At 33.1% G+C, this 24,741-nt stretch overlaps 1 protein-coding gene across 1 annotated transcript in view; it reads left to right on the top strand.

Moving 5' to 3' along the window:
• The first annotated feature begins 2,349 nt into the window (after positions 1 to 2,349).
• The window catches only part of LOC114334644 (disheveled-associated activator of morphogenesis 1), a 951,114-nt gene continuing 928,722 nt past the window's right edge, over positions 2,350 to 24,741 (top strand). The window contains exon 1 of the mRNA XM_050650176.1: positions 2,350 to 2,517. The gene's annotated coding sequence lies outside the window, so the exon portion shown is untranslated. The remainder of the gene's footprint in view (positions 2,518 to 24,741) is intronic.

Below are 24,741 nucleotides of genomic sequence, written 5' to 3'. Positions count from 1 at the left end.
CGTCTAAGAAAGTGCAAAATTCCAAAATTGTTGGGGGAGCTATATGTGTTCTTGAGCCCACTGGAGGCGGTCCAAAACATGTCTAGGTTGTAGCTGAGGAACTCTTATTGGTCGGCGACTCCTCAAACCTGAGTCTAAAATTATTCTTCTTATTGTAGCCAACGATATTCTGACTCCTGTAGCATGCCTGAATTCTCTTTGGAGGGCTGGTACAGACACAGAAGAATTTCTACAGATGGAAATTCTGATATATCTATTCTGTCGATCATTGGTAACTCTAGGTCTACCAGACCGAGCTCTATTCCGTATCGAGTTTGTCTCCAGGAACCTATTCCACATCCGTGAGACATCACTCTGAGAAACACTCTTTCCTCCACGAACCGCTGTGAATGGCCTTCTTCAACTAAATCGATAATTCTTATACGGTCCAACTCAGAAATTAAAGTACGATTCATTTTTAATCACGTTTTCGAAAATTTCACCAGAATAAATTTTTCAAATGTTTACACCTTGGCAAGACCAGGTCAATTAAATGGTTAATCAAATAAAATAAAAAACCAAAAATGGTCTATTTTTTGAGACGAAGACGAAGTAGTTTTCAATCCTAATAGTAAATTATTAATATTGAAAATATAAAAAATATTACTAAAAGATTTTTAAATTGAAAACTTATTGGTACACTTTCCTGGTGACACCTCCAAGACTTCTACAATTTGCAAGTCAAATGGATGCTGCAGTGAAGACGAGAGGGAAGGAATTCTACACTATGCAATTCACATCCCCCGTCTGCAGCTGGTAAAGTTCCAACGGAAAAATGCACCTAGTTACTCTACGGAGTAATACGACTATAAAATAAAAATGTATACCATTTTTATTCAGTTGCAATGCGAAGGCAAAACAATCTTACTTTTCAATTAGAATACGGAGTGCAGTCCAGTCCCTTGAATCGCGATTTTCGGCTCTTATTGGAGCCTTCATTGGAAAGAACGTAGGCACTGTTCTCCATATTTTAACTGATTCGCATCGAGAGGTTTTCCCACCCATTGCAACTGAAGTGATGATAGTAGGTAGCTAGCGCCATCTGGCAGTGAAAGACGAAGTAGTTTTCAATCCTAATAGTAAATTATTAATATTGAAAATATTAAAAATATTACTAAAAGATTTTTAAATTGAAAAATTATTGGTACACTTTCCTGGTGACACCTCCAAGACTTCTACAATTTGCAAGTCAAATGGATGCTGCAGTGAAGACGAGAGGGAAGGAATTATACACTATGCAATTCACATCCCCCGTCTTCAGCTGGTAAAGTTCCAACGGAAAAATGCACCTAGTTACTCTACGGAGTAATACGACTATAAAATAAAAATGTATACCATTTTTATTCAGTTGCAATGCGAAGGCAAAACAATCTTACTTTTCAATTAGAATACGGAGTGCAGTCCAGTCCCTTGAATCGCGATTTTCGGCTCTTATTGGAGCCTTCATCGGAAAGAACGTAGGCACTGTTCTCCATATTTTAACTGATTCGCATCGAGAGGTTTTCCCACCCATTGCAACTGAAGTGATGATAGTAGGTGGCTAGCGCCATCTGGCATTGAAAGACGAAGTAGTTTTCAATCCTAATAGTAAATTATTAATATTGAAAATATTAAAAATATTACTAAAAGATTTTTAAATTGAAAACTTATTGGTACACTTTCCTGGTGACACCTCCAAGACTTCTACAATTTGCAAGTCAAATGGATGCTGCAGTGAAGACGAGAGGGAAGGAATTCTACACTATGCAATTCACATCCCCTCTATCTTTTATAAAAAAGGTCCATTAAAGACGTGATAAAGATAGGGATTTATAAAAGCGTACACATCGTGAATGCGAGTGGTGATGTATAGCTTTTGAAACTATGTGTAGGTTAGTAGAAATATATGCATAAATTTTATAATTAAATGAAATTTTTACATTTGTATAACGGACTCCCCTTATTGAGTTAATTGACTCTTTCATCTATTTTTCGTGTCGCTGTCTGTCGTCATGATTTTCTCGGCGTTTTACTGAAGAGAAATATACATTGAAAAGTATGAAAAAGACTTACAACGCATTTAATAATGTAATGTAAATATAGAAGAATTTAAAGTTTACCCAATAATCCTTCAGAATTTCTTAAATTTTTATTACAAATTGTACAAAACATGACCTTAAGGGGATAACACTAATCATTTTTCCCTGCGCACCGGCACTGCACTGCAAACTAGGAAGCCAATTTATTTTCGAATCTTGGTGGAATGAACTTTTGACACCGCGCACGGGATCACTCCAAAATGCTGTACGACAGGACGATATTCTCGGCGGTGTAACCAAATAATCATTTGTGGTGATTTTATATGTGTTGTGAATGGTTTTTTATTAAAAGAATGTGTGTTTTATTACTATAAGACTCCTAGTTAGTGAATATAACTCAGGATTTTAGCGTGTTTTTGTGATATTCACAGATATTTGAGACTTGAAATCGGAAATACCGGTGAGTAGGAGTATTTTTGGTTTAGGTGTTGTTTTTGTCATAATATGAGATTTGGTAATATCTGGAGGAGCCAGGATGTTTGGATAGAACCATATAATATTATTCATAAATTGTTGATGTTTTAAGGCACAGAAAATAATAAATAAATTTCTCCCAACAATATTATTTTCAATATCAACATAGGTACTCTAACCTTATGTTGTGGAACTCTACTTTATGTCAGGCAGAATGTTATTTTATAATTTTGATTATATTTTTTTATTTTATTTGTTGTATTCAAGATTTATTAATATAATTACTAGGAGTAAAATTTTTCTGTAGTAATTCAATTATTTTACTCCAAACTTTTGCATTTTAAGCTAAAATTACGTTTAAAAAAACAATATTGCATTTGCGACATATTGTGTAGTCTACAAATAAAATAAACATAATACCATGACATAAATTCTTATTTCACTGATTATGGTTAATTTTATGCTGGAAATAATAATTTCTATTAATTTTTTTATATTAAAAAATATTTAAATATTGCTTAGACATTCTACAATTTACAACAAAATAACGGAATTCAAACATCAGGTATCAAAAACTTGTTTTACTTGAGTTGTTGTTTTAATTTTAATACATTAATTTCTTGCAAACACAATCTTTTGGATTTTTGTATTTCTTGTATGATATTCTAGGAAATTTTTCATGTGTGTCTGATATTACATTAGAGATCATCAGGTGTTCATTCAAGATAAAAAGTAGTAACAAGTCCTGCGCATCTGTTGTAGATTCTGTAAAGTTTTTTCCGAATCGGCTATAGAAGGTTTTATTCTGAAAAATTGGCTTACTCCACGAAAGGTATATTGGCCTAGATCTTTCTTTTCCCCTTATCTTTTGTATTCTGAAATAAATTTCATTATTGCACTTCTTGCAGGGTGTGGTCGAAACACGTGGATTTTTTCTTCTCTTTGTTCTTCACTTCGATATTTCTTCTGTTTCTCTCCACAAAAAGATTAGTACGAAAATATCCTAATTAACTTTATTTTTTTATCTGCACACGTTTCATAGTGCTCTATGAAGAAGGAACATGCATAGGCATAGTTATTATGATTCTTTACATTGAACTAACGTAGCTAACTAACCTATCTACTTAAAATGTACTTCATGAAGTGACAAGTTTTATACAGTATTGGGAAATTTATTTCGGAATATAGGGCTTTCAATGCAATAAGTAGATTCCTTGATTTGTAATTAACCAGTGTAAATTTCAAGATGACGTCGCTAATAACTAATTCATTTGTTCCACTGGAATAGTGTCGACGTGCTACCACACGGACTTCGGGGATAGAAGCTTTTTTATTCTTCAACAAACTGCAGAGAGGCAATAGAGTGGAATAAATGAATTACTTATTGAACATCGCGACGTTATATAGAAATTTACACTGGTTAATTGCAAATCAGAGAAGTCAATTGGTGCAGCATATCCAGTCGAACAAATGAGTTAATGTTATCTTGACATTTACACTGGTTAATTGCAAATCAAGGAATCTACTTATTACATTGAAAGTCCTATATTTCGAAATAAAGTTTACAATACTGTATAAAAAATTTTGTTTATTATCACAACATTCAACACACAGGTCAAATGGTGACTATAACGCGCTAGAATCATTATTATCCTTATTGCGAAATAAGCCTTAATAAATATATTTCATTAATAGGGCTTTTCGTCGATTGTCATTTGTTTCGAGCTTCTGTCATGTGTCACATAATATTAATACATCTACGACATACGTCTTTGGTTTCTATCATTGGTATATGCCAATAACGTATGACGTAGATATATTAATATTATGTGACACATGACAGAAGCTCGAAACAAATGACTGTGAATGAAAAGCCCTATTGGCGACTGTTTTGATCGCTTGACACTTGATAGCCAATAGTCCACTCTACAGGATGATTGATTAGTAGGGTAAAAAAGCTCAATAGCTCCGCTATAGTAATAGATAGCAATAAAAGTTAATAACAAAAAATTTTAGCCACCCTTGATTCACATTACAAAATTAGTTAGAATGTTACAGGGTGTTCGATAACACAGTGGCAGACCTATCATGTTTTTTTTTAAATAGAACACCCTATATTTTATTTTATATTCGAAATCCCGTTAACTTCTCCATCACAAAAATATAAAGGTTTGTAACGTTATACAGGGTATTTACAAAGTTATAACCAATTTTGTATGAAAATCGTAACAAGTTCAACTCCCTGTATAAATAAAAATAAGCACAACGGCAATAGTTTATTAATGCCATATTTTTTTATTTATTGTCAAAATTTTTAGGAATTATTGATATTGCTAATTTTCTTTATATCAAATACAGGGTGAGTCAAAACGCAAGTACATGATTTTCTCAGTAATGTTAAATAGAATACCCTGTATTTTATATCATTATTGAAAAGTAACATTAACGTAATTTAATTTTTATATAACATTCCCTATGCCCAAATTTATTAGTTTTCGAGATATTTTCATTTTTCAGAGCAGATTATTTTAGGTGTTTAAATTTATCTAAATTTTAAGTAAGCCATGATTGAATTGACAATTGAAGATTACCGATTATCAATCCGGTAATCAATGTAACACTGTAGCAAATAAATAAATAAAAATAATTTATTAGTAATACCATTGTAATACATTTTACAAACAAAAACACAACCACTACATGCAACATTTTTGAAACAATTAAAAACTATCTTTTTATGTAAATGCAACAAATAAACAAAGAAAATTAGTAATAAATTTTACACAAAAACACACAAACACAAAATACAATATTTTGTGAAGACAATTAAACAATACTTGTATGTAAATGTAACAATAATAATAATATAATATCGTATGGCATTTTTGCCGGGGAGATCCTTTCGGATATAGTCCTGTCGCCAAGGGGGGTACAACTGCCTCCTGTATTCAGATGGACTTACCCAATTTTTTTTTATGTATTTTGACCCGTAGAACACGAATTTTTTGGGTAACAGTTGATCCGGATGTCGATAAGTTTGTTATAAACAAAGAAGTTGAGGAATTACATAACAGCGATTTCTCGCAAAACAAAACATGTTTTTGTATTTTTTGGGCCATCCTAACCAAAAAGTGTTCCTACAAATTTTTTCGTAGAATGCATAGTTTTCGAGATAAACGCGGTGGAACTTTCAAAAAGTCGAAAAATTGCAATTTTTGTACCCGAATAACTTTTGATTAAAAAATAAAATAGCAATTCTGCTTACCGCATTTGAAAGTTCAAGTCAAAGTATATCGGTTTTCGTTATTTGCATTGCTAAAAATTTATTATTTTATTGTTAAACAAAAGTATAAACACCTAGTGCTGGAGTGATGTTTTCAATGATTTCTCATTTAAAATCGAACGAGTAGGTAGAGTAGGTACAAGTGCAAGCGAGGCTATTTCTACGTAGCATGCATGTAAACGCATGTATTAGTCACGGGAAACACTATGTGTTTATAGCTTTTTTTAGCAATAAACACATAAATTTTTAGCAATGTATATATTCGAAACCGATAGAATTTGACTTGAACTTTCAAATGCGGTAAACAGAATTGCTATTTTATTTTTTAATCAAAAGTTATTCAGGTTCAAAAATTGCAATTTTTCGATTTTTTGAAAGTTCAACCGCGTTTATCGCGAAAACTATGCATCCTACGAAAAAACTTGTAGGAACATTTTTTGGTTAGAATGGCCCAAAAAATACAAAAACATGTTTTGTTTTGCAAGAAATCGCTGTTACGTAATTCCTCAACTTCTTTGTTTATAACAATCTTATCGACATCCGGATCAACTGTTACCCAAAAAATTCGTGTTCTACGGGCCAAAATACATAATAAAAACTTGAGTAAGTTTATCTGAATACAGGAGGCCGTTGTACCCCCCCTGGCGACAGGACTAATAGTTCCAGCGCCAATTACATCTTTAACCCTGTTTCAAGTAACTAGTGTCGATGTACACTAGCCCAGGGGGACCGACGGCTTAACGTACTCTCCGAGGCACGGTGAGACGGCTCGTGTCATTATTGGAAATGAAAATGGTTTGTCTTGGGCAGGGATCGAACCCACGTACACTGGCGTATGAGGCCAGCGATTATGCCGTTACTTCACGGCCGCTCACAATGTAACAATGTAGCAAATTAAGAACGAAACATAATTTATCAGTAATACATTTTGCAAAAAAACATGTTTGAAAAAATTAGAAGCTACTTTTAATAAAATATTTTTAATATTTAATTACATAAGGTGTTCAAAATTATCTCCTAACACATTTATGTACGCCTAGAAACGATCATTGAATGAGCTACTTAGGTACTCTACGGAGCATTTGTAAATTAACACATCGAAATACACTTTGTATTCTATTTTTCATCTCATCCCTTGTTGTTGGAGGTATTTTATAAACTTCATTATTAACGTAACTCCAAAAAAAACAGTCCAGTTTATTAAATTCTGGTGATTTGGGTGGCCACGCTACTGGTCCATTGAAAAATGAAAATATCTCGAAAACTAATAAATTTAGACATAGGGAATGTTATCTAAAAATTAAAGTACGGTAATGGTACTTTTCAATAGTGATATAAAATACAGGGTGTTCCATTTAAAATTACTGAGAAAATAATGTACTTGCGTTTTGACTCACCCTGTCTTTGATATAGAGAAAATTAGCAATATCGACCATTCTTGAAAATTTCTACAATACGTTAAAAAATATGGCATTAATAAACCATTGTTGTTTTGCTTATTTATATTTATACAGGGAGTTAAACTTGTTACGATTTTCATATAAAATTGGTTATAACTTTGTAAATACCCTATATAACATAACAAACCTTTATATTTTTGTGATGGAGAAGTTAACAGGATTTCGAATTTAAAATGAAATATAGGGTATTCCATTTAAAAAAACATAAGCTTGGTCTGCCACTGTGTTATCGAACACCCTGTAATATTCTAACTAATTTTGTAATGTGAAGCTCAAAGGTGGCTATAATTTTTGTTATTAACTTTTATTGCTATCTATTCCTATAGCGGAGCTATTGAGCTTTACCCTACTAATCAATCACCCTGTATTGTACAGCATAAAGGGTCGTTTAAACACAGCGATAAATCAAACAACTTATCAAGGTCAATCGAGTTGTTGCAACTTATCATTGTGTGTAAACGGTGCATCGCACAACTTATCAAAGTTGGAGTTGGGTTGAAGATGGTATTGCATTGAATCGCAGCGTCTAAACAGCGTTTCAACTTGTCATCACAACTAGTTGCTGTGACTTATCGTTGTGTTTAAACGACGCTTAAAGGGTCGTTTAAACACAGCGATAAATCAAACAACTTATCAAGGTCAATCGAGTTGTTGCAACTTATCATTGTGTGTAAACGGTGCATCGCACAACTTATCAAAGTTGGAGTTGGGTTGAAGGTGGTATCGCATTGAATCGCAGCGTCTAAACAGTGTTTCAACTTGTCATCACAACTAGTTGCTGTGACTTATCGTTGTGTTTAAACGACGCTTAAGAAGTACGAAACTAAATTGCTCTAGTACTTTAAATACAAGTAAAGCAAGTAAATATTGCTAAAGCAAACATTGGCCCTCGGCAAAATTGCAATATCTCAGACATGTGATGAGAGGCGAAAGATACAACATCTTGAGACTAATAATTCAAGAAAAAATAGAGGGTAGGAGAAGCGTAGGAAGGAGACGCGTTTCCTGGTTGAGGAACCTGAGAGAATGGTTTGGTTGCAGCTCAAGGCAACTGTTCAGAGCAGCTGCCTCGAAGGTCAGAATAGCGATGATGATTGTCCACCTTCGTGGGGGTGATGGCACTTAAAGAAGAAGGAAGTACAAGTAAATTCTAAATTGAATTAAAAACATTCTTATATGACTCAATTGGATATTTTTCGCTATTTGTCACAAATGAAATTTTGGAATTAATTGTTAAAGAAACCAACAATAGATGATAAATGCAGAACAAGAAATTGGTGTACATAGTATGAAATAAAAATCCGTAATACCTACGACATACGACAGTAGTCTGGGCTGATTATCGGAGAATAGGCCATTTTTGGGAAAAGTTATTTACCTGCTGGAATCGAATTATAAGATCCTATATATTAATAATACAGGTATGCAAAGTCCTTAGATAGTGTGCTACTTTTTTTATAAACAAAATGGCGCACGAAAATCGTGTTTTTTTCAATTATTGCTCTATAACTCCGAAGATTTTAACTTTACAAAAAAACACTCAAATAAAAATTCACCTTGATTAAATTCTGCATAGAGACGTGTTTTCCCGATCTGCTCCGACGAAAATTTTCTTTGGAAAATGCAGGTCTTCCCAACAAAATTTTTAATTTTCAAATAAAGTTTTAGATAAGTAATTATCTACCAATAATTAAATAATTTGGTGACTTAAAAGCCTTCTTGGTTTAGATTATAGTTCCAGAAGCTGGTGAAAATTGAACGAATATTTTAGCAACAATTCAATTGTTAATTAATAATTTACGGTCGCAATAATAACCAAAATAATTATGATACACTGATCAAACTTTGAAATCTTATAAAGATGAGATGCTTATTTAACATTTTCTCGACAAAATATAAATTTTTAATTTTTTTGCATAATCTTTAAATGTTTAAAAAAAAATAGTTATAAACAAATTAACGTTTCTCAGAAAGTTTTATTATATTATAATTTAAAAAATAGCTAAAATGCGCATTTCAAATATCTTGAAAATGAATGCTTTAAAACTTTTTTGCAACCATTTGCAAAAAAGTTATGAAACAGCAAAGTAAACATACGATTACTACGGTGTTTATAATTTTTTTTAATTCTTTCAAAACGTAGAAGTGAGTTTAAAGTACAAGCTAATTATTTACAAAAAAATATCGATTATAAGTTTAATGGTTATATTTTAATTAAAGAATATAAATATATTTTTTTGTAATTTACACGCGCGAAAGTAGAATAATACAGTACTGTAGCTAAAATGTTCACTCGGAGCGACGACCGGCGGCCGCGCGACGTACACTTTTAATAAATAATGTATGCTGCGTGTCAGTCGCTCCGAGTGAACATTTTAGCTGCGACTCTGTATCAGGCCTACTTTTGCGCTAAAAATTACAAAAAAAAATATTTTTAATCTTTGATTAAAATATAACCATTGCAGTAATTTTTGACATTCTTTGTGAGTAATTAGATGTACCATAGACTCACTTTTAAGCTTTGAAACAATTAAAACAAATTATAAACAACGGAGTTATCGTATATTTATTTTGCTGTTTCATAACTTTTTCGCAAATGGTTGGAAAATTTTTTTAAAGCATTCACTTTCAAGACCTATGAAATACGCATTATAAGTATTTTTTTAAATTAGAATATAATAAACAATTTCTGAGAAATGTTAATTTGTTTATAACAATTTTTTTTAAACATTTAAAGATTATGCAAAAAAATGAAAAATTTATATTTTGTCGACAAAATATTAAATAGGCATCACACCTTTATAATCTTTCTAAGTTTGATCAATGTCTCATGATTATTTTGGTTGTTATTGCGACTGCAAATTGTTAATTAACAATTGAATTGTTGCTAAAATATTCGTTTCATTTTCACCGGCTTCTGAATTTATAATCTATACCAAGAAAGCTTTTATTTCAGCTATATAATTATTAATAAATAATTACTGGCCCAAAAAAATTATTTGAAAATTCGAGATTTTGTTGGGAAAACCCACATTTCCGAGGAAAATTTTCGTCGGAGCAAATCGGGAAAAACATGCCTCTATGTAGTATTAAATTGGGGTGAATTATTATTTGAGTGTTTTTGGTGTAAAGTTAAAATCTTCGGAGTTATAGAGCAATAATTGAAAAAAATACGATTTGTCGGCGCCATTTTGTTTATAAAAAAAGTAGCACACTATCTGCGGACTTTGCATACCTATATTAATAATATATAGGATCTTATAATTCGATTCCAGCAATAAAATTGCTGGTAAATAATCTTTCTTTGTACTTTACTAATTAGACCAGCATATTATAACTATTTTTTTTTCAAAATTTAAAGATTATGCAAAAAAAAAGAAAAATTTATATTTTGTCGATAAAATATTAAATAAGCATCTCATCTTTATAATGTTTATAAGTTTGACCAATGTATCATGATTATTTTGGTTTTTATTGCGATCATAAATTGTTAATTAACAATTATTGAATTGTTGCTAAAATATTCGTTTAATTTTCACCGGCTTCTGGAATTACAATCTATACCAAGAAAGCTTTGATGTCACTAACTTATTTAATTATTGATTAGTAATTACTTACCTAAAACTTTATTTGAAAATTAGAGTTTTTGTTAGTAAAACCCGCATTTTCCGAGGAAAATTTTCGTCGGAGCAAATCGTGAAAGACACATCTCTATGCAGAATTTAATTGCGGTGAATTTTTATTTGGGTGTTTTTGTTGTAAAGTTAAAATCTTCGGAGTTATAGAGCAATAATTGAAATAAATACGATTTGTCGGCGCCATTTTGTTTATAAAAAAAGTAGCACACTATCTGCGGACTTTGCATACCTATATTATTAATATGGAGGATCTTATAATTCGATTCCAGCAATAAAATTGCTGGTAAATAACTTTTCCATGAATTTTGCTAATTAGCCCAGAGTACAGGGCGATATTCTCGGCGGTGTAACCAAATAATCATTTGTGGTGATTTTGTATGTGTTGTGAATGGTTTTTTATTAAAAGAATGTGTGTTTTATTGCTATAAGACTCCTGGTTAGTGAATATAACTCAGGATTTTAGTATGTTTTTGTGATATTCGCAGATATTCGAGACTTGGAATCGGAAATACCGGTGAGTAGCTGTATTTTTGGTTTTAGGTGTTGTTTTTTGTTATCATTCTGAGATTTTTTAATACCTGGAGGAGCCGGGATGTTTGGATACAAAAGTATTAGCAATATTATTCATAAATTGTTGATGTTTTAAGGCATACAAAATAAACAAATTTTCCCAAAAATATTATTTTCAATATCAACATAGTATTACTTTAACCTTAAGTTGTGGAACTCTATGTCAGGTAGATAGTATTTCTTGTATTCAAGATTTTTAATTATTAGTAGTAAAATGTATCTGTAATAGGTAATTCAGTTATTTTACTCCAATCTTTGTATTTTAAGCAAAGATTACGTTAAAAAACAATATTGCATTTGCGACATATGTAGATGTAGCCTACAAATAATAAAATAAACATAATATCCTGATTGACTTGACATAACTGATTATGGTTAATTTTATGTTGGAAATAATAATTTTTATTAAATTTTTTATATTAATAAATATTTAAATATTGCTTAGATATTCTACAATTTATAACAAAATAACGGAATTCACACATCAGGTATCAAAAACTTGTTTTACTTGAGTTGTATGTGGTATGTTGAGTTTTAACCGATGAATTTCTTAGAAAAACAATCTTTTTGGATTTTTTTATTTCTTGTATCTGTATCATATTTTTGGAAATTTTTCATGTGTCTAATATTACATTAGGGATCATCAGGTGTTCCACCATTCAAGATAAAAAGAAGCAGGGCCCCCGCTACCATATGTGCAAAGTGTGCAATGCACACGGGTGTCATCATTTAGGGGCGCCAAAACCCAGGCGTCCAAAATTTAAAAATAATTTGGAAAAAAATAAAAATTAATTTTAAAACAAAAGTTGAGAAATTAAATAGGATTAGGTATAATACTAAATACACACGAAACATATATAAATTAAGTGACAGCGATCTTTTAAAACTTTATTTTGTTCTTAAAGAATGACTGACAGGTCAGGATAATAAGGATAGGTATAGACTTCAATGATTTGTTTAATAAAATTAAAAATTTATTTTCATTACCTGATGATACTGACCCCTTAAGTATTTTACAATATATATTTGAAAACAATTTAATCTTCAACCTTCCAAACATAAGCATTTCAATAAGAATTCTTTTGACATTACCTGTATCTTTAGCTGCTAACGAGCGATCTTTTTCAAAGTTAAAAATCATTTGGACAATGCTTCAAGAACGATTGCCTGGTCTAGCAATATTAGCAATTGAACAAGAAATTTTTGATGGTATAAATGTTAGAGATGTAATTGATGAGTTTGCAACAGCAAAGTCTCAGAAAATATCGCTACTACAATAACTATTTTTTATTTTTCCATTGTACCTATAGCCCAGTAAATGGACGTGCAATACAACGATACCGTGTAATTTTCAGGGTGACCAACGAATTACACGAAAATTTGGATGTAGGTTCTACCCTTACCCTCCACTTCAAAGTTGGACTTGTGTCGTTGGTTGCTTTTGCTTGGGGGGTGAATATTACCCCTTGTCGGTGGTGAAAAAATATAGGTTTAAAATAAGTCCAGAAATTGATAAACTGCCTAATTCTAAGCAACTTTTGTTCTATAGAGTTTTGTAACTGAATCAACACTTTTTGAGTCATTTGCGATTTAAAATGTTTATTTTTCAACAAAAAAAACACGTTTTTAGACGGTTTTTCGTAAATAATTAAAAAACTAAGTATTTTATCAAAAATTTAGCTTATAAAAAAACGAAAAAATGGTGTATTCATGAAGTCTATAGACCTAGTAAAAGCAAAATTGGAGCTCATGAGAAAAACTTTCTTATTCGTCAAATTCCAAATCGAATATTTCAACGTGAAATAACCAAAAAAATGAAGCACTTTTCGGGGAAAACTCATTAAAACTTATTATGACTTCTAAACTTCAGTTTTTTGCTTTATTTCAAGAACCTACCTATCGACCTACCTTCTAAAAATCAATAAATAAACATGAACCAAAATGCCTAAGGGGCGCCAAAATCCTTTTTTGCACACAGGCGCCAGCAGCCCTTACGGGGGCCCTGAAAAGAAGTAGTAACACGTCCTGCGCATCTGTTGTAGATTCTGTAATGTTTTTTCGAATCATCTACAGAACATTTTATTCTCGTAATTTGGCTTAGGTATTCCACGTAAGGTATATTGGCCTACATCTTTCTTTTTCTCTTTTTGTTTCATACTAGCCAATAAATTTCATTATTGCCCTTTTTTGCAGGGTGTGGTCCGAACTCGTGGATTTTTTGCTTTTATATAGTCTTTTATAAAGTCAATCAGACATAGGAATGCTGGTGTATTATTATACTCTAGTGCAGAGGTTCCCAAACTATTTTTTCTCGTAGACCACTTTAAAAATTTACTGGTTTCGGTGGACCCCCTGCTGCTACATTTTTACCATATTCCCAAAACTCGTCCCAAATGTGAAGGTCTAACGATGGAAATTGGCGTTGCGGGTGAGTTCAAACCCTAAATTCATCATCAATCAGCCCTTTGCGTCCACTGCTGGACATAGGCCTCCCTAATTTTTGTCCATTGTGCTCTATTTTGGGAACTTTGCATCCAATTTCTTGACATTTTCTTGATATCGTCAGTCCAACGAGTAGGTGGTCTTCCTCTACTTATTTTGTCTAATCTCGGCCTCCACTCAAATAATATCTTTGTCCACCTCTCATCACTGATTCGGGCGACGTGTCCGGCCCAGTTTCATTTCAGGGTGGCAATTCGGGAAATTACATCGGTAACTCCTGTTCTTCGTCTTCGAAAATAGTGCCAAATTCGGAGTGGTAAAAATAAAGAAAAAATAGTAGGTATATTTTCTTACGATCTATTTATTAAAATGATAATGATAACAGACTTAAAAGAATTAAAATGAAACACTAATAACGTTATGTAACTTTAAATATGCAAATCAATAATAAAAAAATACCCATAATTTTAATGAGAGGGATGTACTTGGTGGATTGACAGCAAATTCTCAATATTTGGCTTCAGTTTTGTAAGGATTAACCGCAAATCTCCCCGTTCTGTAATGTTTAATGTGCTCCTTTTTTTGTTAATAGGTTTGTAACGACACTAAAACTTTTTTCGACAAGGTATGACGAGGTAAACGCTATCAAAGTTTTCTCACAATTTCCCACAGCCCAGGATATTTTTCAGGTATTTCTGCCTGCAGCCAAAATGTTTGATAGCCTTTTTTAAATTGCACCTTCAGTTCTTCATTGGTGCTGAGCTCTAGTAGTTCCTCTTGTAATACCACATCCGTTTCATCAAATGGATTTATTACCCATACCAAATCACTATAAAATTTTCGTGGACCCCCACTTACAACTTGTGAACCCCCATTTTTATTTCACGCCAACGTAGACCCCCGTTGAGTCTCTCGTGGACCCCTGGGGGTCCACCTGGACCACTTTGGGAATCACTGCTCTAGTGATTTCTCAGTAATTTGCTTTATGACGAATATTGCGTCTGTACACGATCTAGTACCTAGGATCGGTATTACAGAGTAATGGAGAAATAGATGGAGATGCATGCAGTAGAATTAGGGCTGGATGAATGAAGTGGAAGGAAGCGACTGGTGTGTTGTGTGACAGAAAAATTCCAATGAAGTTGAAGAAAAATTCTATAAAACAGCCATAAGACTGGCTAAGATGTACGGAATTAAATGTTGAGCAGTGAAAAAGAAAGACAAACAACAAATGCATGTGGCGGAAATGAGAATGCTTAGATGAATGAGTGGAGTGATAAAAAAAAGGATACAAAAGTATGTTAGGGGAGGCCTAGGTGTGGCACCAATTGATGCCAAAATGAGAGAGCATAGGTTAAGATGGTTTGGCCAGGTCAAAGAAGACGTGGGAGAGACGATTAGGCAGGACTAATAGGACATGTTGGTGAAGGGGATTGATGTTGATATGACTCAAGACAGAATTTGTGGAGAAATGCAATTAGGGAAGCCGACTTCGTATAGAGATATGGCAAACAGAATAGATAAGTAGATAGTTAGATAGAATGATGATGATTGCGTCTGTACACGATCTTCCAGTACCGAAACCCTGTTTTATTCATTATTAGTTTTATTCATGATTCTTTTAGAACTTTAGTTGTAAGTTTTAGGATGGTATTTAACAATTTGATACCTCTGTAATTTACTTGCTGCTTTTATCTCCTTTTTTTAGTATGTACTTAGTAGAATTAGTTCGATCGTTCTCCATTCTTCCGGTATTTTTATTGCTTTATGATTTGGTACTCAACAAGCATTTCAATTAAGTAACGATGAGGTAACAAGGAGAAGACCTACCTACGCCCAAATCACCGGAAATCAACAAAATGTACAAAATCTGTCAAACAATAACAACGAGTCCAACAACAGCTATCTTCTCAACATAATCTCCAATCTGCAAAAAACTATAGAAGAACAACAAAAAACAATATCACTGTTAACTCAAGAAATCCGACAAATTAGAGAAGAACTTATTTCTAGAAAATGTTGACACAACTTTTAAGAATAGCACAGTGGAACGCAAATGGAATAATCAAACATAAATATGAGATTGAATACTTCATAAATATGAACAATATCGATATTTTGTTGATTTTAGAATCACACTTATTTAACAGTGCTCAGTTGAAAATAACAAACTTTAACATATATAATGCAGGACATCCAGATGCTGAGAGAAATCCAAGAGGTGTAGCAACAGTAATAATCAGGCAGAACCTGAAACATTATGAATTGCTCAAATTTGAACAAGATTTTATGTAAGCAGCAAGTATCGTAATAGAAGATTGGGTAGGGCCACTTGCGATATCGGCCGTTTATTGTCCTCCGAGATACAGGCCAAATAAAGAAGGTTTTGTAAATCTGTTCAAAACACTGGGAAACCGATTCTTGGCTGGAGGTGATTATAACGCAAAACATACTAGTTGGGGTTCCAGACTTTCACCTCCAGGAAGGGGAAGAGTTTTATATTCAGTTGTACAAGAAATGAATTTATGCCACCTCTCTACATATCAACCCACATACTGGCCCAGTGATCCAAATAGAGTACCAGATCTACTCGACTTTTTCATTGTAAAAGGTATCTCAGATGAGCACTTAAATATAGTATCCAGCGATGATTTAAATTCTGACCACACTCCAATTATTGCATCCATATCAACCATACCTCAAGAAAAGGAGGCGACACCGCATCTGATCTCCAAAAAAACTGACTGGGAATATTTTAAATCAATACTAGATCAAAATATAAATCTACAAATACCACTGAAAACACCAAATGATATTGAATTAGCAGTTGAATATTTTACTAAGTTGGTTCAACAAGCAGCATGGGAAACTACGCCCTATGAGACTAAAAACAAAAGGCACCGAAGACAATGCCCACAAATCATTAGAACTGAAATACTAGAAAAGCGGAGGCTTAGAAAAAGGTGGCAAATAACGAGACACCCGGATGACAAAACCAACTACAATCGAAAATGTCGACAACTAAAAGAATTAATACAAAATCTTAAAAATGAATATTTTCAAAGTTATATGCAGAATTTAACACCAATTGCGGATTCCGACTATTCTTTATGGAAGGCAACAAAAAATTTGAAAAATTCAAAACAACAAATCCCGCCTATCAGGCATGATAACAAATGGTTACGAACAAACCAGGAAAAGGCAAAAGCATTTGCAAACTATTTCGAAGAAGTATTTCAGCCTTTACCTGCAGATGAGAATAATATCGATGAAAGAATACATGAATTTTTAGGTAGTATATATCAAATGTCTCCACCTCCCAAACTAACAACACCCAAAGAAGTAGCACAAATTATTAAATACGAAATTCGTACCAAAAAAGCACCTGGACACGATCTCCTTACTGGCGAGATAATCAAACAACTACCAAAAAAAGGGATTACAATGATAACACAACTAATAAATGCAACTATAAGGATAGGATATTTTCCAGCACAATGGAAGTTAGCAGACATTATACTAATACAAAAACCAGGAAAACCTGCTAAAGAGATAAAATCATACAGACCAATAAGCTTGTTACCTGTTATGTCTAAAATTGCAGAGAAAATTATAAAAGAACGATTATTAATAGAAATAGATGAACACAAACAAATCCCATCGCATCAATTTGGATTTCGCCTTAAACACTCGACCATTGAACAAGTGCACAGAGTTGTTGATATGATACAAACTACATTTCAGGAAAAGAGCTACTGCAATGCTGTATTCCTGGATATAAGTCAAGCTTTCGACAAGGTTTGGCACCCCGGATTGCTCTATAAACTAAAGAAAAACCTATCTCATCCACTCTACATCTTGCTCAAATCTTATCTTGAAGAAAGGCACTTCCAAATACGATATGATGACTTTATAACAGACATTCATCCTATAAAAGCTGGTGTGCCCCAAGGAAGTATACTTGGTCCCATACTTTACACTTTGTTTACAGCTGACTTTCCAACCGATGACCATCACCTAACAGCTACATTTGCAGATGACACTGCAATTATGGTGAAAGGCAAAAATCCCGAAATTGCGACTCGCACATTACAAGCAAGATTACACAAAACACATAAGTGGGCTTGTAGATGGAGAATAAAAATTAACGACGAAAAATCAGCCAATGTAACTTTTACAAAATGCCACGGTGACACACCATCAATATATTTCAACAACCACCTAATACCAAAAAAAGATAGTGCCAAGTACTTAGGATTACATCTAGACACAAGGCTAACTTGGAAAACACATATCTGGAATAAACGTAAACAACTAGGAATTGTACTTAAAAAACACTACTGGCTACTTGGAAGTAACTCACCTCTATCATTAAAAAATAAACTCCTGATCTACAGTTCCATCATAAAGCCTATTTGGACATACGGCGTACAACTCTGGGGTACATCATCTGACAGCAACATTGCGATCCTAGAACGATTCCAGTCAAAGACATTAAGAACTACGGCGACTGCCCCTTGGTTTATCTCAAACCAGGTCATCTAAGCGGTCTTATCTAAATCTAGCGTCTGGCGGAATATCTAAAGCGTCTTGAAGTGCACTCCAACAATCTTGTAATCGGTCTTCTTGACAACAGTGTACAAAACAACAGACTAAATATTCGTAGTCCACTGGATTTACCCTATAGACAATAGACAACAAGTATAAGTTTAGAATAAGTTTAGATTAAGTAGTGAAGTAAATAGATATAAGTCATACCAATGTATATCCAGAAACATTCAACCAATAGAGTTATAGCCACTGGGCGATCACTCTTAATGTTTCAAATTCTGTTCAACAAAAATGCTTAGTGTTTATAGTTTGAAATAAACAGATGGCGTTTGTAACAATAAAAAAAAATGATTTGGTTAATTAATGTTATTGATTGTTCTGTCATTGCTACTCCACAATATTTTTAATAATTCGTTTGGTATTTTATCCTTACCTGCAGCTTTTCTGTTCTTTAGTTTTTCAAGTGTTTTTCGAGCTTCCTGTGTACTTATATTAACTTCCTCATTTTTGGTAGGTAATTTCTGGTATTGCCAGTTCTAGTGTCATTTGTTCTTCCTCTGCATAGAGCTTTTGTAGATCCATGTATCCTTTTCTACGTGTTTTGGTTCGATTAGTTCCTTTGCCTCCGTTCTTTGACCTCTTATAAACCGCCATATTTCTTTTTGCAGATCATAAAAATCATGTTCCATTCCTTTCGAAAACGTTTCCAGTGATCATTTTTTATTCTTCTTGCAAGTAAATGTGTTTCGTTTCTTATTTTCTTATAACTATCGTATGCTTCTTGTGTCTTGGTTGACATGTATTTCAGTTAATCTTTTTTCCTTTCTTTGCATTTTTTCTTGACGTCTGTACAAAACTATGGAGTTGTATTCAAACAAAAAATTGAAAACAGAAAAGTTAGACTTAACACTTTTGCTTCTGGCTGCATTGACTAATCACTAATCCTAAAGCCAAAAAATACTGAATTATTATGTGAGTGATATCTTGTTAGTTTGTTAGTTAAGACTAAGAAATCCATACTGTAAAAATGTGGATTTATTACAATTATCATAAAAATAATCATTACCTATGTATTACAAAATATTCCTCTATTTACGGGCAAAACGGTACATATGGTCCTTAACTTAACCAGTTCAGTAAACCGCGAGTGATCATTAGCTCTATTACACATGACGTAATTTACACCGAATACCAAAATCTATTTCCTGCTTCTTCAAATAAACAAGGGATGCCGTATTGCCGCATCGACCCATTTGAAAAAAAAAAAGAAAAATATCTTTCGACAGATGTTACATTTTAGGTTATTTTCGTTTTGTTTACAGCAAATGATGCGACGCTAAATTGTTTACAAAATTAGTGCTTATTTTCGGTCACGTTTTTCTAAATGGTTATTTATGAAAGAATTACGTCAGGAAGTGAAAGACATATTGGGTATTTTTGGGAATGAGAAAATAGAACGCAGGTTTGATGATAGATGGAAATGTGTTGAAAATATATACCTATATTATGATGTGACGCTGTTTATTAAATGTTAGGTATAGGGTACACCAAGATTATGCAAAGTTAATTGGGTTTTAAATTAGCATATATTATTAAGCATACCCCATCTAGAAAGTATCAGTACATCAATCGACCTTTGTCGTAATTCCCAGAAATTCAAGTGCAGCAATCTGCTCAGAGCACAGACAGTAACTTTAATAAGTCACACAATTAAAATATTTTTTTATTCATTTATTAATTCATTTTTCCATCCTTTCATTCATTCATTCAGGCATGCATTCATTCATTCATTCATTAATTAATTCATTCCTTCATTCATTCATTCATTCATTCATCCATTCATTCATTCATTCATTCATTCATTCATTCATGCATTGATTCATTCATTCATTCATTCATTCATTTCATTCATCCATTCATGAATCAAAACATTTTTTATGCTTTGTAGACTTTGAAAAACTATTATTTGATAAGGTTCAACATAAAAAGCTTGTAGTATACTAAAAAGCAAAAATATTGACAGTCGTGATATGAAAATTATATCTAATATGTATTGGATTCAAACTGCCAGGGTAAGAGTTGACAGTTGACAACCAGAACACAGAACACCCTAGGCCCTAGATATCAAAATACAAAGAGGAGTCCGTCAATGTTGCGCTCTGTCCCCTTTAGTGTGCAATGTTTATACTGAAGCTATATAAAAGTGCTCTCAGATTCAATAGAAGGTACATCTATCAATGGAGAAGTTTTGAATTATATAAGTTTTGCAGACGATACAGTAATAATTACAGATAACAACAATGTTTTACAAAATATACCTAATGCAAGGCTTTAATGAATGCTTTCATGAATACGGACTGAAGATGAATTTGAAGAAAACTAAATGCATGATCATGACTTAATCAACATCCATACATCCAATTATTTATTGATAATACCGTAATTGAGAGTGTAGATACCTATACTTAGGAACATGGATACTATAACATCAACTGTAAACCAAACCAAAGAAATTAAGACATGTACTGAAATAGCACGTACACTACATCCTTCATTAGACTTTAAAAGTTTCTTTGTTGTCGGGATGTAAGGTTAGAACTACGCTTAAAGCGGAATACACACCGAAGCGATAACGACGCGATGGCGTTCACGATGGCGATTGCGAGTCAACTCGTATGAAGCAAACAAGTGAATCAGCACATACTTGTCGCGATCTGCTGGCGATCAAAGGAATTTGTGCAACGTTAGTGCAATAATTAGTAGAATGCTTGGGGTCACGCGTTCTCTACTATTCTTTATGGCTTGGAAGCGTGGACACTAAAAGAAGTAAATTTGAATAAGTTGACTCCTTTAAATTTTGGTTTTTCAGAAGAATTCAAAGAATATCATGAATTTAAAGAATGCCAAACTTCTTCTTCTTCTTCCTTCTTGTATGTAGGCTTTAAAGCCTGTTTCTTCTTCAATATTAGCCTCCTAAATTGTTTAAGTTATCGCACCATCTTTTTCTTGGTCTGCCAATACTTCTTCGTCCATTTGGTGACTTATCTCGTGCTATTCGTACTATCCTATCCTCTGCCATTCTACTAATGTGTCCGTTCCACTCCTGTTTCCGTTTTGTCATCCATCCATTTATGTCTTCTACATTGCATGATCTTATGTTTTCGCTTCTCTCCATATCCAACAGACTTTTCCCTGATATTCGTCGGAGTATTTTCATCTCTGTTGCTTCTAGTAGTCGTCTCGTTTTAGATGTGTCAGGTCTTGTCTCAGCCGTATATGTCAATATAGGTCTAATTCCTGCTTTATAGATTATTGCTTTTGTGTCTTGTGTTAAGTGATTGTTCTTCCAGATTGTGACATTAAGAGATCCCGCCGCTGTACTTGCTTTTAAACTTAAGAACTCTGCCTGGGGGTTATGAGCGCAAAGACTGAGTGGATTGAGTAGCTCAGAAGCCGCGTTCACACTCACAGCAGGTCCCAAGCCCGGAAAAAAGAGGAGGGTTGATGGGCCAGGTTAGCATCCTACCCATTGTAAAAGAAAACAAGGCTGAAAGAACCGATATAAAGAATGCCAAACGTGGAAGTAAATTGAAATAAATCGGAAATAATATTAACTATCAAAAGACGTAAACTTGAGTAGGTACTTAGGATATATTTTTGCCTATGATGACAGGGCAAAAAAGGTTAACTATTGTCTGCTGTTTATTGCGTCGTTTATTGTTCTTTTGATTGCGTTTTCTTCAGATTTTTGCAAAAATAATCATTTCAATATTTATATTTTTTTTTCTTTACAATTTCTACCTTTGCATTTACAATTTTTATTCAATTTTTGTTGTACGTTTTGTTATATCGGGTTTATTAGTAATGTCATGAAGGTACATTGTTTCCTTTGTTTTCTTTTTCTGGACCTCTTCTAAATAACACTGAAACTTTGCTACTAATAAGTTTTGATCATAAATAATTTATCTCTTTATATTGTTTTTAGCAAAGTTCTGAAACTGTTTACTTGTGGCTGTGACATGTTAAATTTAATATTTTGTTTTTGATTGTTGGTGTAATGAAAATTACATTTTTCTATGGATGCTATACAATATGCAACTTCTCTCACTACTTACATACATTCAAAACGAACAATTTCTCAGGAAGTGAGAAAAGTCGGCCACTGCAGTGAGAAATATTTTTTCTCACGGGTTCACTGCCGGTTTACATACATAGGATGGCCATTTTCATGGTAACATGCACAATACAAACACAATTATTCTTGTCAAATAAAATTTGTTCAAACTTGTCAAAACTTATCAAAAATTAACTTTTAAGACTATTCAACTGTGAATTATAATTTTAAATAAATAAAGTATATACATATTAAGAATATTAAATACCTATGTGTATATATGTATTTTATTTCAATTTAGGCATATAAAATATCTAAAAGCACCTAAATTATTTAATTTTGAAATTCGAACTCTTGACAAAAACGCATCCATAGAAAAAGTACAGTGTACAACACGAGAGAAAACGACATATTTCTCTATCGCATGATTTGCGGCACTCGCCTCGTGCCTCGGCTCGTGCCAACAAACTTCTGCGCTCGTGAGAAATATGTCTTTTTTCTCTCTTGTTGTACAATATATTATTCTTAAATGAAGCTATTGTTTGACGTTTCTGAATATTAGGTCTGAAAATTCGGCGAAAATCCTCACAACCTGATCTTTTTAGGTTATGTGTATCTTCCTTGTAAATGAAATTTTGGCCTCGATCTTAAGGCACCTAGTAATCTGTGGTTAAAAAACATTATTTGAAATTATGTTACCAGGGGGTATAAAATTCTGACTGTTTTTTGTGTATTATTTTTTGTTACTTTGTTTGTGTAAGTAATCTGTTATGTATTGTTGGATGTTATTGTTGGAATTTTCTTGTTCTTGACTTCTTCTTTTAGTATTGGTAACCAAAGCTTGCTGTATTCTGCTGATGGATTTGCTACACAATTGCGCCACGTTGTAAATGTTTTAGTTTAGTTATATTCATTGACTAGGAATGTTTCGTATTTTCTTAGAAATAAAAAGTCAATTGTAGATTATTCTATCACCAAACAAGAAACACATATACAAGTTGAAGACTGTGGAGAAGAAAGTGCTGCAATATGGGCATCCCAATCGATGACGATAGATTGTACAAAATACACTTCGCTGACGTCCAAGCCATTCTAGCTGAAGACGAGAGTGATATAGACTATATGATCAGAAAATTGGAAGAGGAGTACACTAAGTGGGGCCTTACAATTAATATACAAAAAACCGAGTACTTAGTTGTAGGAGAAACACCAGAAAGCCTATAAATTGAACTATAAACTTGGGAACTATAAACCCAACAGAAACCGTCAAATACTTAGGAGTCCGAATAACTTCAAAAGCACGGAGTAACGACGAAATACATTCCAGGATTTGCCACGCAAGATCAGCCACCAGACACCTACACGGACTATTTTGGAATAATAAAATAACAAAAGAAAATAAAATAAGAATTTATAAAACAATAATAGAGGGTTGTAGGGCGCCGAACCCTGGGAAATAAGCCAAAGAAACAAATCAAAAATTAAGGTCATGGAAATGAACTATTGGAGACTATTTTGTCGGCTCACTAGACTTGATAGGGTGAGAAAAGAAGATATTAGGAGAGAAATGGAAATTGATCTAGATATAATAGATACAATCGAAGCCAAAAGACTCAACTGGTATGGACGCCTTCAGATAATGCCTGAAAATAGATGGCCGAAAAAAATAGAAAAATGGACTCCACCCACTAGAAGAAAACGAGGTAGACCAAGACGATCCTGGAGAGAAGATGCCGAAGATGCAATGTCCGCCAGAGACCTAAAAACTGAAGATTGCGTCGACAGAAAACGCTGGAAATTAGGATGCGAGAAGCGGCGACAGCTGTAGAAGACTCGCTTATTATATACAGAGTGTAACGAAAATACAGGTCATAAATTTAATCACATATTCCGGGACCAAAAATAGTTTGATTGAACCTAACTTACCTTAGTACAAATGTGCATATAAAAAAAGTTACAACCCTTTGAAGTTACAAAATGAAAATCGATTTTTTCCAATATATCGAAAATTATTAAAGATTTTTTATTGAAAATGGACATATGGCACTTTTATGACAGTAGCATCTTAAGAAAAAAGTGAAATTTGGACACCCTATACTGATTATGTTTTACAAGAGCACGTTAGGAGAACAACAAATGATAGTAACAAGCA

Source organism: Diabrotica virgifera, chromosome 5, assembly GCF_917563875.1.
Source record: "Diabrotica virgifera virgifera chromosome 5, PGI_DIABVI_V3a".
In the NCBI taxonomy this organism is placed as follows: domain Eukaryota; kingdom Metazoa; phylum Arthropoda; class Insecta; order Coleoptera; family Chrysomelidae; genus Diabrotica; species Diabrotica virgifera.
Note: the sequence above shows the minus strand (reverse complement) of the source record. Positions and strands in the feature narration are given on the sequence as shown.